Below are 16,343 nucleotides of genomic sequence, written 5' to 3'. Positions count from 1 at the left end.
CTATAGATTCCCTTTAATTTGCCAAGTGACAAAAGATGATTGTCTTCTGTTCATGTCCATGGTGAGATTGGGAACTAATTGCATAACCATGGACAGTCTGATACTTCTGCAGGCACACCTTTTCAGAAGAAGAATCAATTTCCTGACTTGAATTTTCACAGCTAATCACTATTGTTCTCTTGAAATAAGGCCAACATCAGGGATGTTTGCTCAGTGCTTCAGCTTGCATGTTTAGCCAACATGTGTAAGCATGTTTGCATCTGCTCATTGAATCAACATGTACACTTAGCTAATAGTAGTAGTAGTAGTGCTGCTGCCAGACTCATGCACCTTGTCAACCATTCAGTGTTGCTACCCCTCTCTGCCAATCCCTCCATTGGCTACCACTCACCCAACAAACTGAATTAAAAATACTAACAACTTACACAGCCATCTACAACTCTGTCCCCAGCTATATCACTAACCTAGTCTCAAAATACCAACCAAATTGTTCTGTTTGTTTCTCCCAAGACCTCCTGCTCTCTAGCTCCCTTGTTACTTCCTCTAATGCTCGCTTCCAGGACTTCTCCCAAGCCTCTCCCATTCATTTGATCTCCCTACTGCAACCCTCTCCTACTCTGTCCACTTTTAGACAATCGCTGAAAATATGTCTCTTCAGAGAAGCATATCCTACCTCCACCTGAGAACTGTAACTCCACTTTTTCCATTAGCTCATCTCCCTCAATTATTACCTGTTGTATCTCTTGACCCCTTCTTAGATTGTAAGCTCTAATGAGCAGGGCCCTCTGATTTCTCCTCTATTGAAATGTATGGTAACTGTACTGCCTACCTTCATTTGGTGCTAAAAAATCCTGTATAACAATAATAATTATTATTATTTTTAATTTACAAGATTTATATACAGCCAACAGTTTGTGTAGCTCTCTGCAATATAAAGGGAGACAACACTGTTAATAGTAATAACTAAAGATATTCTGCACATTGCACTTTCAGTTAGAGCACAAGCAGGTAATTTACTATCTATCTAAACTGTCATTGTGAGTATCAGTGAGTATCAGAGTGAGTACTGGCATGCATTGTATAGAAATGTTTTTCTACTTAGTAAAATGTACATAATTCTGTAAATGTAGTTATTGTTAATCTTTTATCATTCTGAATTGAAATCATTCTCCTGCATACAAAGCTAATAGAATACTTTAAAAATGTAAAAATAAATTAAAATGGTATGTTCCTGCTGTTTTTCCTAAGGAATCTGTTTTTACTATGTAACAGTAAAAACTCCACAGTTTCGGGCCCTGTATATAAATTACCATCACAGTAGATGAATGGAGTTATAAGGCCTCAACACAGATCTCCACCGAACAGTTAAGATAGTTACTAAAATTTCGTTTAGCATTACATTACAGAATGAAAGTCATCAACAAGAACAGAGCTAATCAATAATTTAGCTAAAGGAATTCCGCTGTTGATCCTTCCCCTGTTCTTAGAATGTTATATGACTGGCTGTCATACTGATTCTCTGATATTACTACTTACTCTCACCAAGGTTAGGCAGAATGCCCATGTCACACAATTTTGTAGGAGCAATCAGTAACAGCTACAGAATCACTTTACTTGGAATTTTTTTTTTTGCTAGGAAAAAAAAATGAACTGCAGTCAACAAAAGGCTTATGCAGCAAAAATTCCTAGCTAGCTTGAGATTCCCCAGCTTCAGCAGCTACTCATGTTATCCATTGCATGTATTAGTGAAAATATCAAGCCAGCAATTTGTAGCAGGCAACATAAGCAAAGTAGTCAGCTGCAGGGACAACTCTCTGCTAAAAAGTTGCTGGCTTGACACGGCCCTAAAAATTACAAGATGAACATTATCTGCCCATGTTTTGTAGTGCCAAAATCTGTTGTTGTTTCTCATTTGATTGACCTAGTACTCTGTTTCCAACACATTCAGAAGAGGAAATGACTGACTTAGTTGCATAAAGATTTTTCAACAACTTGGAAAATATTGAGTACATAACAAGCGTGTCTTAAAGGGTAACTCCACTATCATGAAACAATAGCAAATAAAAAAATATAATATTGCATACAGATTTGCTACACAAGTCATATAGTAATTGGATGTTTTTAAAAATGACCTTTCCTTTTTAATCTGCAATGCTGTAATTTTCAGTAAAATTCAATGCTATACAGAAACCTGACATTAAATTTTACAGAAAAGGCTTTTTGTACACCGTTGGTATACAGAACACCACCAGAAATGTAATTTCCTGCTTCTGCGGTTGGCTCACTGATTTTCCCAGAGGTCTGCACTAAGATACAAGTCAGTTTTTAGGCATCCTCTGCAACAAAAATGTAATTTTGGTGAGATACTCCCAAAGGGTTATCGCTTCCAATTGGATGCTGACGCAATAACTTTCCTCATTAGAGCACTGCAAGTGCATCAGCTGATTTGTAATGAAAACATTACTCCCATTCAGAATTAGTATCCAAAAACACAAAGTGGAACAAACAGCTTTTCCGTCAGAACAGAAACGGGTAGGAATCTGCAGCATAGTTTAGTAAAATTCTTGCAAGGTACATTAGTCACCCAAAGTGGATTGTTTTTTTCTCAACAAAAGTGGAATTAGTCTTTAATGCATATTTAAAGGCCAAAATAAAAATGTAATATAGTGCAGCTTACCGATCCTTAGATGAGGTGGTTGCATTACTTTTATATTTTTAGTCTTTTTTTCTTTATAAAAATGTATATATAAAATGTACACACATTATTTATTGATACAACTATGTATCACTGACGTATCACCAACACTGATCGCGCACACAACATTGATGATCTTGTAAACACACTAGGCCACGCTACTATCCATTCATATGGCACTTGCGCACAATATTTTAGGCATGCCTTGTCAAATTACATGTTTTGTGATATCAGCACAACCTTTGCAAGGAAAAAAAAATTAAACATGACATGGTTCTGCAAACGTCAACACATAGTTATTACATCATTTCAATTTTGAGGTAAAAAAAAAGAGAAATGTGGAATATGCAAACCTTTGTCCAGCATGTCAGTTAGTATGCAGAACCCTGAATGGGGAAAGCCAAACCATAGCACAAGCCAGAAGCTTTTCTGTTCTTGATTTAGGAATTGTTTCTACTCTTCTTTGCAGGACACTTAAACAGTAATTTCACTTTTGTTGAGGGAAAAAAAAATCCCTTATTGGCAAGCAATGTACACTGCATGGATTTGAACAAACTTTGTGGCAGATTACTACCTGTCTCTGCTCTGAAGAAAAAATATTTGTTCCACTTTGTGTCCTTGGATACTGCATCTGAATGGGAATGACTTTTTCATTATTAATCAGCCAATGGACATGCAGGGCTCCAATGAGGAGAGTGGCAAGGTCTACATTTTTGTTTTAAAAAGATGACTAACTGTTTAGTAGCATTTCACCAAAACTGAAATATTTCTCACACATGATGATATATACAATCAGATTTACTTCTTAGTGCAGAGTTCTAGGAAAATCTGTGAACCAATCACACAAGCAAGAAATTAGATTACTAGGGGCTTTCTGTACACCAACTGTGCATAGAATACCTCCAGGTTGCCATATTGCATAGTTTTACATACAATTACAGCACAGCAAATTAAAAACATTTTTAATTATTTTAAAAACATTAAATTATAATATGGCTTGTATTGCAATTGTAAATGCTATTTTGTTTTTCATTGGCAATATATTTTTACATGAAAGTGGAATTACCCTTTAATAAATAGTATTAGGTTGTCACGCTGCAAGATTATGGTCTACCCATAGATTTTTAACAGTTTTTAAGTGTGGAAAGTGTTACGGCTACTTGAAAATGTTTCATCATGAATTGCATGGTTGACTAAGGAATATGTTGTCGTGTAATGTCCAGCCTCTGCTCAGCTTCAAGTTAGTCGCTGACCATGGACCAGGCTATGAGCAGGGGTATCGGAGATTTTCTGTGGTCCTCCACATCTTGTACAAAAAAGAGAAAAAGGCTGGGGAGTCCACCAAAGTACAATGTAAAATGATGTGGCACCAGATTTTCCTGATAGGATGTTGCCTAAAGTACTACAGGAAAAACCAAAAGAAAAAGAAAATAGGCTACACGCCTAAAAGGCTTCCCTCAAAACAATTTATTGTAAGTCAATGAACCATACAGAGTAAAAACACATTGCATCGGAGATCCAGAAACCACTCCCAACCATACAACCTCCCACCCCCAACACAGGAGGGGACCTCCCAAAGCAACCACTCCCAAGTCCTCCACAGCTTGCCTTGACTTCAACTGTTTCCTAATGACATTCTGGCAAATAGAAGTCACAAGCATTAAAATGAGTTGGCTGCAAAATGTGATTTGACTGCTTTTCAAACATTAATTATCAAGATAAAGAAAAATAAGCAGCAATTATGGCATATGAAAAGTTGAATTCTGTATGCCAGCCTACTAATACCTTCAAAGAACCTTAGAAAATGGGTTACTCAATGCTCCCTATTTCTTGGCTAAATGGTAGGTGTGTAATATATCTTTAAATTAAATCGATTTGATTACTCTACATAATAAGGTATGCCTTATATTTCCTCTGTCTAAAGTTGCTAGTTACAGTAATCTAGGCACGCAAACCATGGCAGTGCCTTTATTTTTTTATACAATGCACACATATGTATCTATATGTTTACAGTATATCTATATCTATATATATATATATATAGATATAGATAGATAGATAGATATAGCATTCCAGATATTTACAGCTAGTGGCAATTTTTAAAAAAATCGCTTCATACACATTTAAAATTACTCTATGGATTTACTATTCAAAAGGCATGTATGGTATTTATATATATATATATATATATATATATATATATATATATATATATATATATATATTTCTATATTCTTAATTTGTTATATTCTGGAGTCAGAACAAAAACTAAATATGTTTATTTCATATTTACATTTCCATCCAGCAGGTGGAGATCTAGGCTAATTACCAGGGTATCTGCAGTTATTAATATCAGTTGTTTACAGAGCTCATTATCTTAAGCTCAAATTTGGATACAGACTGGTTGAAATCAGAGGATTGGCTCATTCTCCCTCTCTCTCTCTCCCTGCTTTGTAGAACTAATTTCCTAGTTTAAAGTATATTTCCACTTGTGCAGTCAAATTTTAGAAAACCTCACTGTATGTTTGGTATGTGTTCGCATTCATACAGCATACCAGTTTTTAATATATTTTTAATTTCTAATTCTTAACTTTGAGATGTTTTTCAGGATAAGGTGCCTGTCATAGGTTTGTCCTCATTAACATACAATGCAAGAAGCCCAGTCTCACATCTTTAACTCTTTGTTAGGACAGGCAATGTTCAAATCTATTTACACTTGATAATGAAGATCTGCCTTCACAATACAGACAGAGATAATTGTGGCAAACACTGCTTCACAGCTCCCTCATATACAAAGAGAAATGCCTAAAAATTTTCCCTTGTTGGGGATCTAGAATAGAACATCTGAAAAAGGTAAGCTGCAATTTTTAAATATAGTTATTCTATGTGAATGAGGAAATGTAACACATATAAACAAAAATAAAATACTCCAATTTGGCTGCAAAAGTGGAAAGTATGGGTTAGAGAGACACGCCAAGTGCACATGCCACCAATGATCCGATAAAGTAAAAAGTGGCAAAAAAGTCATGTAAAAAGTGAAAATAAAAAATATGCTGCTGGCAAAACAATCAGATAAATTGTGTACAGATAATCATAAATAAATTGTCGCGCTAAACTATCATTAATTACAACTGTGTACATAAGTAAAGTAAAAAGTGTAAAAAAACACCATCAACATATAGTCCCGAATCAAGTCCAAATAAAAATAAATGTAGAAAAAAGTCCCAATATTCTGATGCATATGAAATCAAACACTACGTATCTTCAAGTAAAAAAAGTGTACAACCACCAAATATTGGTAGGACTCTTACCAGAACATATGATCCCTTAAACTAATAAAAGTCATAAACTCATAAATGTAATGGCCTGGATATGTGTATTCACCATAGCTCTCAAGTGGAGGAAAGATGCTGGACCACCAATATAAATGTATGAATCCCTTCAGGATATCCCCATCCTATAAGTCTCTGGTGCATGCAATCAATCAGTCTCCAAACCGCCGTGTTGCGTCTGCCGGCTCTGAGTCTCTCGTCCTCCCTCCGGACCTCTCCAACCACCAACAACCGCCACCGCCACCGATCTCTATGGGAAACCCACCTACTAATCCCACTTATTCTGCCCCACGCCGGCCACTCCTCCTTCCAACAACCACCGATGATCCAAAGCAAATGTTCATTTGGAAAATATAGATTTGTAGTATTTTTACATACAAAGTAAAATATATAAACATACGTTTAAAGCAAAAAAATGCAATAAAAATATACCCAACCTTTAAAACTTGACAGGCAGTGTAGGCTTCTCTGCTTTCACATCACATCTAGCATACATCACAGCTAAACAACTGAAAAAAGCTATACTTTTCAGGTATACATTTGGGAAATAAAATGAATCAATGTGGCTTGAGAACTTGAATGTCGTTCACTATATTTCTGTTTTATTTTGACCTATAATGAGATTCATATATTTACAAAAATACATGTTATAAAGTCAAAATACATAATTGGTTATATTGTATATATTATAAGATTTCCATGTCATGTTATTAGTTTTCACCGCCAAGATATAACATAATTACAGCGATTCTCAATCACATATTGTCTGAATTGAATGACTGTAAATGTATGAAAGCTGCAGTTTAGCAAGCACGATATATTTGCTATACAATGTGATTGTGAAGAACTGGTAGATATTTTTCTACCCACTGCAAAATAAAATCACTCACAATAGACAAAAACAGATTGTTTACATTTCTTGTAAAAATATAAAAAAAACCTTACTCATCTGTTTGTATTTTGCATTGAATAAAACAAAGTCTATTAGTGTTAACAATCATAAAAGCTTTATGTATGTGGTACAGTATATTCTTCGCATGTATTATTTGCTCATTTTAATGATTTTTTTTTTTTACTCACTAAAAGTTTTTATTTATTTAAATCTTTATTTATAGAAGACAAAGATGCTATGACACAAACCTGGTAAAAAAAAATGAAATTACTGTTGAAGTATTGTACACAAATGTTTAGACCAGATGAGAAGTGATCTTATGCAAAATTCAAGCTCTGGTGTGTTTTTGTTTTTAACTCTTTATTTATACAACTATTTTTTTTAATCATGTGAATGTCATGTCATTATGGAATAATTATGGCATGGGCCATCCCCTAAAGGTGCCATTTTTATGGACTGCTGGTAAAGAAAAAGTAAAGTATATTTATAGTGAGCACATATTTAGAGATATTCCATTGTTTATCTTGAATACTAGTTTTGGTGTTTTTCACATTCACGTCATGATACCACATATATTCATATGGCCGTTGTTGATGTTCTGTGCTAGGAGTGTGCTCACTCAGCACCCCCAACATTGTGACTGCACTGTCAGTGAAAGCCCCCAGTAACTCCTTACAAGTAGGAGACAATAAGACTGGATCCTGATCACATGACCACTGTGACAACCCATCACACTGATCATATGATCGGGAAGCCTGTGTAACACCTCCTGTTGGCTAGAAGTGGTTGCTAATGCAACTGACCTATAGGCATGAAGGAGCAGTAAAGCGCAACCAATGCATTGAAATGCAAAACAGGAAACAGAACCGGACTATGCAAGATAACATTATCTATATCAAGAACGATAACATTATTTACATCAAGCTGATGTATTTTACAGGTACTGTATATCTGAAAAAAAAATTAAAAGACAATATATTATCTTACAAACATTGAAACTTAGAAGAGTGGTAGCAGAAAATAGACCAACTGGTCCATCAAGTCTGCCCAATTTTTTTCCTTTTTTGTATATACATATATATATATATATATATATATATATATTTTTTTTTTTTTTCATATTACAGTTTATTGACATAAGACAGAATCCAGAACAAATAGTATATAAACATCTGAGTACATAGGTAAGATTCAGTCAAACAGCTTGAGACGGTAGATGATAATGTACAACGATAGAAGGTGAAAAACATCAGAAAATATCAGAACACACATACGAGTTCAACATAGCCCCGTATCCCAGAAACTTGAAATGTAATCCCCTCGAGGGGAGAGAAGAAAAAACAAAGACTGGAACTACCCAATTCAAATTTTTTATGAAATAAAATCAAACAGCAAAATAGAAAACAGATTGAAGGAAAGACTCAGAGAAAAAAAAGAAAGAAAAAGAAAGAAGGAGAAAGAGGTTAAAAACAAAAGGGGGGGGGGGGGGGAATGGGTGGAACGGGAAGGTGGACAATTGGGGAAGAGACTAGAACAATCCGGGGACTGATACTTATTACTCTCGTGCAAAGAGGGCTTCCTCAGAATAGATGAACATATTCTACAGATGCCACGTCTTGGAGTAGATCTCCTGTTTATGTTGTGAGGTCAGAAACAGATCTTCCATCTGACTCAATTCTTCCGCTTTCATGAACTATTGGCAAATGTATGGATGTCAAAAACTATTCCACGTCAGAGGAATGCAAGATTTGGCGGCATTAAAAAGATGGCCAAGGATTGATTTTTCCATAGACTTTGGCAGGTATATTAGATGCATCCAAAAGAAAAAAAGGCGGGTCATCCAGCACCTCATAATCAGTAAGTGTTTGAGTCAGCCTGTGGACCTCTGCCCAACAGCCAGTCAGGTTGGGGCAAGACCAAAAGATATGTAGTAGTGTTCCTCCCCCCTCCTTGTTTATATATTTTACTATATATTTCTCTCTCTCTCTCTCTCTCTCTCTCTCTCTATATATATTTATTTAACTTTTTTAGTCTGAGTATAGATCTATGTTTGTCCCAAGCATGTTGTCCACTTATCAGTGAATTTCTATTGAGCAAAGCAGAAAAAGAGCCAATCTTGGTGAAAATCAAATAAACGTAAGGTATATAAACAAAACATTTATAAGAAACTGAAATTTTCAATAGGTAAAGGTTTATTTCTCACAGAAATAATATCTTTTCTAGAGCAATGTGAAATTTTCCTTAGATCTGAATATTTAATTGTAAAGATTATCACAGGATAAAAAAATGCATGTATTAATTAATAATTATGTATACAGATTTGTAAATTTGCATTATTGTAGGTTTATTATGCAGGTTTATTAGACATGCGCTGTGAAAGCTTTGTTCAAGTCATGAATGCTGGAATAACCTGGTAAGAAACATTATTTCAATTTTTATATTAGGTTAAATGCAAATTGGTCAAAGCCAGTTTTTGTTGCAGGAAATATTTTTCCACACCATGCTTTAGAAGCAAATTGCATCATATCCACAAAGGGTGGCATGATTTTAGTCTGTGCAATATGCTAACAATAGATGGCAGTAGACTGAACTCATACGGTGAGCACAACTAAACTGCAGTCATAGCAAATTACTCTTAACAAGGCTTATTCATGTAGACGGTGCAAGAGACAGCCATGATGTTCAGCAATAGGACATAACAATTCAGATTTATGTTTATGGATGTTTTGTAACTACTGATTATTGCATTCTGTGTTGCTATACTGAATACACTGTTCAAATTTTGGCTTTAGACATGTCTTTGGGTCTCTGAGACAACATCTGCCTCTATCTGATACTTTTTTTCTCATAGAAATCAGATTTTGGTCTTAAGATATGCCAAACATGAAAAAGAGAAAATTACATTCATATAATTTTATATATAATAGTCAAAATACACATATACATGTAAAGTCCAATAAACATTTCTATATCTATTACAAATAAAAAAACAAAACAAAACAAAAAAATGTATACAGTATACACAGACATATATACATAATGGTGTTTTAACCTATTCTTCTATAATTTAAAACAATTATTTTTCTATAGAACTGAATCTCTTAGATTGTAAGCTCCAAGGAGCAGGTCCCTCCTAACCCTCTTTTATTGAGGTTGCTGTATTGTCTCCCTTTATATGTTAAAGCGCTGAGCAAACTGTTGGCGCTATATAAATTCTGTATAATAATAATCCTGTATAATAATATTTTATATTAATAATAAACTCCCTTTTGTCCAACATACAATATTACCGCATATGAGTGATAAGTATTAGCTAGTGTTTACTTGTATCCACAATAAAATGGTCAACTAATAATACTGACCTTTGACACTAACAATGAAGTTGATTCAAAACTCTATTTCATTTGCTTGTTATCATATTTACTACTTTAAAATTGAAACATAAAAACACCAGTGTACGTAAAGCCAAATTTATTTTAGTTTTGTAAACAATGGGTAGAGGCTAAAACCCCATTCTATTATTTATTTTGCCATTTTTTTGCATAGGGTAGATCTCTTTTGACTTCCTGTCCTGTAGACACAACAGGAAGTTAGAGGGAATGTCTCCAAACTTATGGAAATGCTGTTTGGAAGATTTACCATCACCTCCTCTTTTGGTAATACCTGTAAAATTTTGGATTTTTCAGCAGTTTCTGTGTTGGTGACAATGATCATTAGGACAAATAAAAAGGATGCGTTTACCCATTGAGAACAGCAAAAAAAACCTTTCGAATGTTCTAACCCTTCCAACCTTTAAACTTAGAAAAAAAAAAGACTTTAGATATGCTTCAAAGAAATTACAAACTCCATTGTTGCAATATACTAGATTTTTATTTTTAACATACAGTATAAAGCAATGAGTCATGAATATTCATCAGTATTAAGTGTCTCTTCCATGATAGGGGTCAACTGGTAAAACTGCCACTGGACACTAACAAAGCCATTCATTTTGTATTACAGTCTCCATGCTTTCTTGCAATCGTTGCATAATACTTACTATTTTAAAGTGGAACTCCAGATAAAATACAAAGTTCCCCTTAAATCTCCTAAATCTGCTTGTTTTTCACAATTTTTAAATAACTACTTGGTAATTAGTCCTGACAGTCCTCCTGTGTTGGACTCTTCTCCTGTGTCAGGCCAGCAATGCCAAAGTTCCACTGCTGAATTTGCAGCATTGTCAGTCTTCAGATCTATGTTTAAAATTCAGCAAAATGGTGTTGTCATCATGCCTATAACACAGGATTTGTCAGATGGGACCTACAGTAGTGATGACTACAACCACGGGCTTACTGATCTTCCATTCCTCTACACTGCGAAGAGGTGACAGGAGATTGATTAAGGAGTCCGCCCACTGCTGAAGCTATTGGAATAATATATGAAAATAGAGGGATTTTGAAGTAAATTTATGGTTTTCTGTTTCATTAAGTTATTAAAATATACCTAAAGGCAATTTTTGTAAAATGTGGATAGAGTGTTGAGGGGTTAGAACCACTGTCAGCTTTTGTTGCTGTCTGTGTCCTAGGTTTAGGAGATTAACTCTCTATAATTGTCCTGGCCACCAATGTCACTGTGAAGGGAGTTACAACCAGAAAATTTTGAGTTACAACCAGAACAGGAATAAGAAGGGAAGTCCAATAAGGACATCTGAACCTGTGACAACTGTCTAAGAGGGGATTTCCCTCACAATGGAAACATCGTTTCACTTATTGTTGAGTCTAAGCGACTGGAAGTGAAAGAAATTTTCTCTATCAAAGCACAGATGGCAAAAGAACCTCACAGTGAATCTCTAGACAATTTCTTTAGTTTAGTATAAAATGGATACAAGGTAGACCCACGACCAATATTTAATTCCTGAGTCCCCATTGGGGAGATTAACACTTTGTTGGTATTGGTGATCATTGTTACTGAATCAAAAAATAAGGGGAAATCCAACATTTTAGAGTTCTCTCCTAAACAAGAGGTAGGAAAAATCGTCTAATGGGGACACCTGTCTAAAAGAGCAATTGCCCTCATATTAGGATATTTCTACTTCCTGTTGGGTCTCTGGTACACAGAAAGCAAAAAAAAAAAACTGGCAGAGATTTAATGCTTCTCTACTCTATGCAAAATTAAAAATTAATTGGCTATACAGTACATACAGGAAAAGAAATAACTCCTTTGTATGTTTGTATTATACTATGTGACTGATCTACTAAAGAGGTAGTGCATGTTCACTCTGCAAAGAAATGATCACTCACCTTAGTAAATGCGGTGAAAACTCACTTTGTAAAGAATACCCAATCACATGCAAGGAAAATAAAAAGAATTGGATTTTTGCTTGCACACGGTTGGATGATAGACGTTAGAATAGCTTCACCTTATTTACTAGACCAATATCACAGTCCAACCTTTGGCAACAATGTTGTAAATACACATTAATTATTTTAAAAATATGCATCTTACGCATTTTAATTAAAGCCTGCGGAGCATTCCAACCCCAATCAGTGCAGATTCTTCCTCCATTAAATGAAATCGATCCGCACTACCGCCATTGTTCTAAAATCTTTGTTTTATTAATTCGACCACAGTAAAAACATCACAGGTACAAAGGTTGACGCATTTCGACTTAACAAGCTTTAGTCATAATTCATCAGATTCTTCCTCCACCTCTAGATCTGTACAGATGTATGGATGGGGCTGGAAGACATAAACAATGGATTATAAGTGCAGTTATGCCGCAGTGGCAGATGGGACTTGTAGTTCTCCTATTCACAGGTTCCCAGGTTTGGACAGTGCCTTGCACAGCCACACAAATAAAAAAAAAGAAGCAGGATGCTGCAGGGAGAAGCACCCTGCAACTGGGGGCAGTTTGAGGGTTGAGGAATGCCACCATATTTAATGTTACACCCTATATATAGGTGCAACAGGAAACATGTTGTCCAAAGTGGACTATGTCTTAAGGCTAAGTAAATACTTGAGCATCTGAATTTTTTATGACTTTTTTAAAATGTGTATTTGATGTGCTGTCGATTATGGGGCCAACAATGCTATAAGTCGCACCAAAACAAGTACCTGCACCTGCCTGTTCCATAGGGGTGAATGCGCCCCATAGACAATAATGGGATTCCTCATTGTGCATTGTTCTGCAACGGGCAAAACATGGAATATCACATGGATGTGAATGATTACTGATACAGAGGCTGATTTACTAAGCCTGGATTCAAACTTAAGGCAGGACTTAAAGCGGTAGTAAATGCTGGCAATAAAAAAAAGATACTGGGCCCCCTGCAAGGTAATGGCATAATGTGCTAGTAAGCATCTCATACTAGCACATTATGAAAGACTTACCTGGCTGCTTGCAATCTTCAGTATGTACCCAGAGCTGTGCAGACAACTATGCAGTTTACATTCAGTACAGATTCTGTGGCCGGGATGACTGAACATATTGCACTTTGGCCAATGGAGATGGCTACGGTCCAGTATCCAGAAGATGCCAGATAGAAGATCCTGGTGTCAGTTGGCGAACTTGAATTTTTGAAGAAGAGGTAAGTATTGCAGATTTCAGTTCAGCTTCAGGTTTGAGCGTTTTTTTGTGATTTTCTTTCTGTGCATATTCAGGGTTATTTTGAAATCTGGTTACTAGGAGGTGGAAAAGTAGTTGAAATTGTGAAAAAAGATTACATTTTTCAGGTGCTATTGAGGTGAAAAACACTTGTTTCTGCCCCAAAGGCACTTCGGGAGTTTTTCTGAACATTTAAGCAACAACACATTGCTCTAAGGTGTGATCAGTTATGACACCAACCATTTGATGGCTTGACAATTTTGGTTGAGAGCACAAGTAACTGACAGTTATCATTCACGGAATTCCTTGAGTGGTTGAGTTATGACAGATGATGAGGCATTATAGATTTAGATTTAGGGGTGATTTGGGAAACCATTAAAATCTATAAGTTTAGTTCTGCTTTAATGTATATTTGGTCTCTCTTTCAACATAGGGGTCAACTGATAAAACTGATATTGGACACTAACAGCGCCGTGGACTCATTATTATACTTTCCATGGTTTATAGTGCTCATTACATCACATTTATCGTTTTAAATTAAAAGTGATCATTGTGATGTTATTTGCTTCATATTGTGAAGATGCAACTCTAGATTTTTGGAAAAGATTTGAAACCCTTTGAAAAGCTGCCAATGATTATTTGTTATAGTTTACATTTATTGTGTGATTGTGTTCCAGAGGAATGTGAATTAGGGTGATAATGAGAAGTTAGATATAGGGGTGACAGATGATGACGCATTATAAATTTAGAGGACAGATTCAGAGGTGACTGATTCATTAGAGCTTTGGTGGCACTGTAATAAAACCACCATAAGGTTGAATTATGACAGATAATGAAATATTATAGATTTAGGGGCAAATGATTATGGTGTGTGACAGATGACAATGTTTTATGGATTGGGGGGGGGGGGGGGCAGATGACAAAGCATTATAGATTTAGGAGTCACAGATGATGTGTTTATATTTTTGGCATGTCAGATGACAAAGAAGTACTGATTTAGGGAAGAGATAATGATGTTACAGACTTAGGGGTAACAAATGAGAGGTTAGATTGCGGGTGTCAGATGCTGAAGCATTGGAAAGTTTAGAAGTGACAGATTAATTTGGTCTTGTGTAGTACTGTAATAGAACATTAAAATCATAAAGTCAAGTTATTAGAGATGGTGACATATTATAATCTTTTTTGGAAGGGGGACAGGTGACAAAGCAGTATAGATTTAGAGGTGAGGGGTGATGAGGTTTTAGATTTAAAGGTGACACATTGATTTGGACTTCTGTTGTACCCCAATAAAACATCATAATTTTGAGGGTGACAAGTTAAACTTTTTTTGGGGGGGAAGATGATGAGGCATTATATATATTAGAGGATACAGGTGATGTGTTTAATTTTGGGTGTCACAGAAGGCAAACCATGACTGATTTAGGGGGTAGATGATGCTGTTATAGATTTAGGGGTAACAGATGGGACATTAGCTTGAGGATGACAGATGCCAAAACATTACAAGGTTTAGAAGTGACAGATAGTTTTGTGGTACTCCCATATAGCATCATAATGTTGAGTTATGAGAGGTGTACCATTTTATAAATTTGGGGGGACAGTCAGATGATGAAGCATTATAGATTTAGGGGTGACAGTTTGATTTGGGCGAGTGTAGTACTTTAATAAAAAAATCACAGTGTTGAGTTATTAGAGATCACAACATGTTATAATTTTTTTTTTTTGGGGGGGGGATAAGGAAGCATTATAGATTAAAGTGTCACAGATTACATATCTAAATGTTATGGGTGACCGATGTCAAAGCATTACCCATTTAGTGGTTTAGATGATGATGTAATAGATTTGGGGGTGACAGATGAAATGATAGATTGAGGGTAACAGATGACAGCGCATTGAAAGATTTAGAACTGACAGATTAATTTGGGCATGTGTGGTGCTCTAATAAAACATCATAAAGTCAAATTATGAGAGATGTGATAAGTTATAAATTGGGATGGGGGAAACCAGATGATGAAGCATTATAGATTTAGAGGTGACGGGTCATGAGGGTTTAGATTTAGAGGTAACAGATTGAGGGTGAAAGATGACAACGATTTAGGTGACAGATTGATTTTGGCTTGTGTGGTGCTGTTATGAAACATCAAAAGCTGAGTTATCAGAGAGGGTGACCTGTCATAAATTTGGGGGGACAATCAGACAACACAAAATTACAGATATAGGGGAGGTGGGTGATGATGTTTTAGATTTATAGGTGACAGATGATGTGTTTTAATTTTAGGGGTGCCAGATGGCAAAGCATTAATGACTTAGGGGGTAGAATAAGACGTTAACGATTTAGGGGTGACAGATGAAATGTTAGATTGAGGGTGACAGACGATGAACATTTAGAGGTGACAGACTGATTTGGCCATGTGTGCTACTGTAATAAAACATCAAAAAGTTGAGTTATGAGAGGGTGACTTGTTATAAATTTAGGGGGGCAGTCAGATGATGACGTATTACAGATATAGGGGAGGTGGGTGATGAGGTTTTAGATTAAGAAGTGACAGATGAAGTGTTTTAATTTTAAGGGTGCCAGATGGCAAAGCATTACTGATGTAGGGGGCAGATGATGATGTTCTAGATTTAGGGGTGACAGATGAGATGTTAGATTGAGGGTGACAGATGATGAATATTTAGAGGTGACAGATTGATTTGGGCATGTGTGGTACTCCAACAAAATATCAAAAAGATGAGTTATGAGAGATTGTGACTTGTTATAAATTTGGGGGTGCAGTCAGATGATGCATTACAGATTTAGGGGTGACAAATTATGAGGGTTCAGATTGATTTGGCCATGTGTGGTAC

Source organism: Staurois parvus, unplaced genomic scaffold (assembly GCF_062004578.1).
Source record: "Staurois parvus isolate SC_StPar_1 unplaced genomic scaffold, SC_StPar_1.0 ptg000525l, whole genome shotgun sequence".
Classification (NCBI taxonomy): Eukaryota; Metazoa; Chordata; class Amphibia; order Anura; family Ranidae; genus Staurois; species Staurois parvus.
This window is presented reverse-complemented; position numbering follows the sequence as displayed.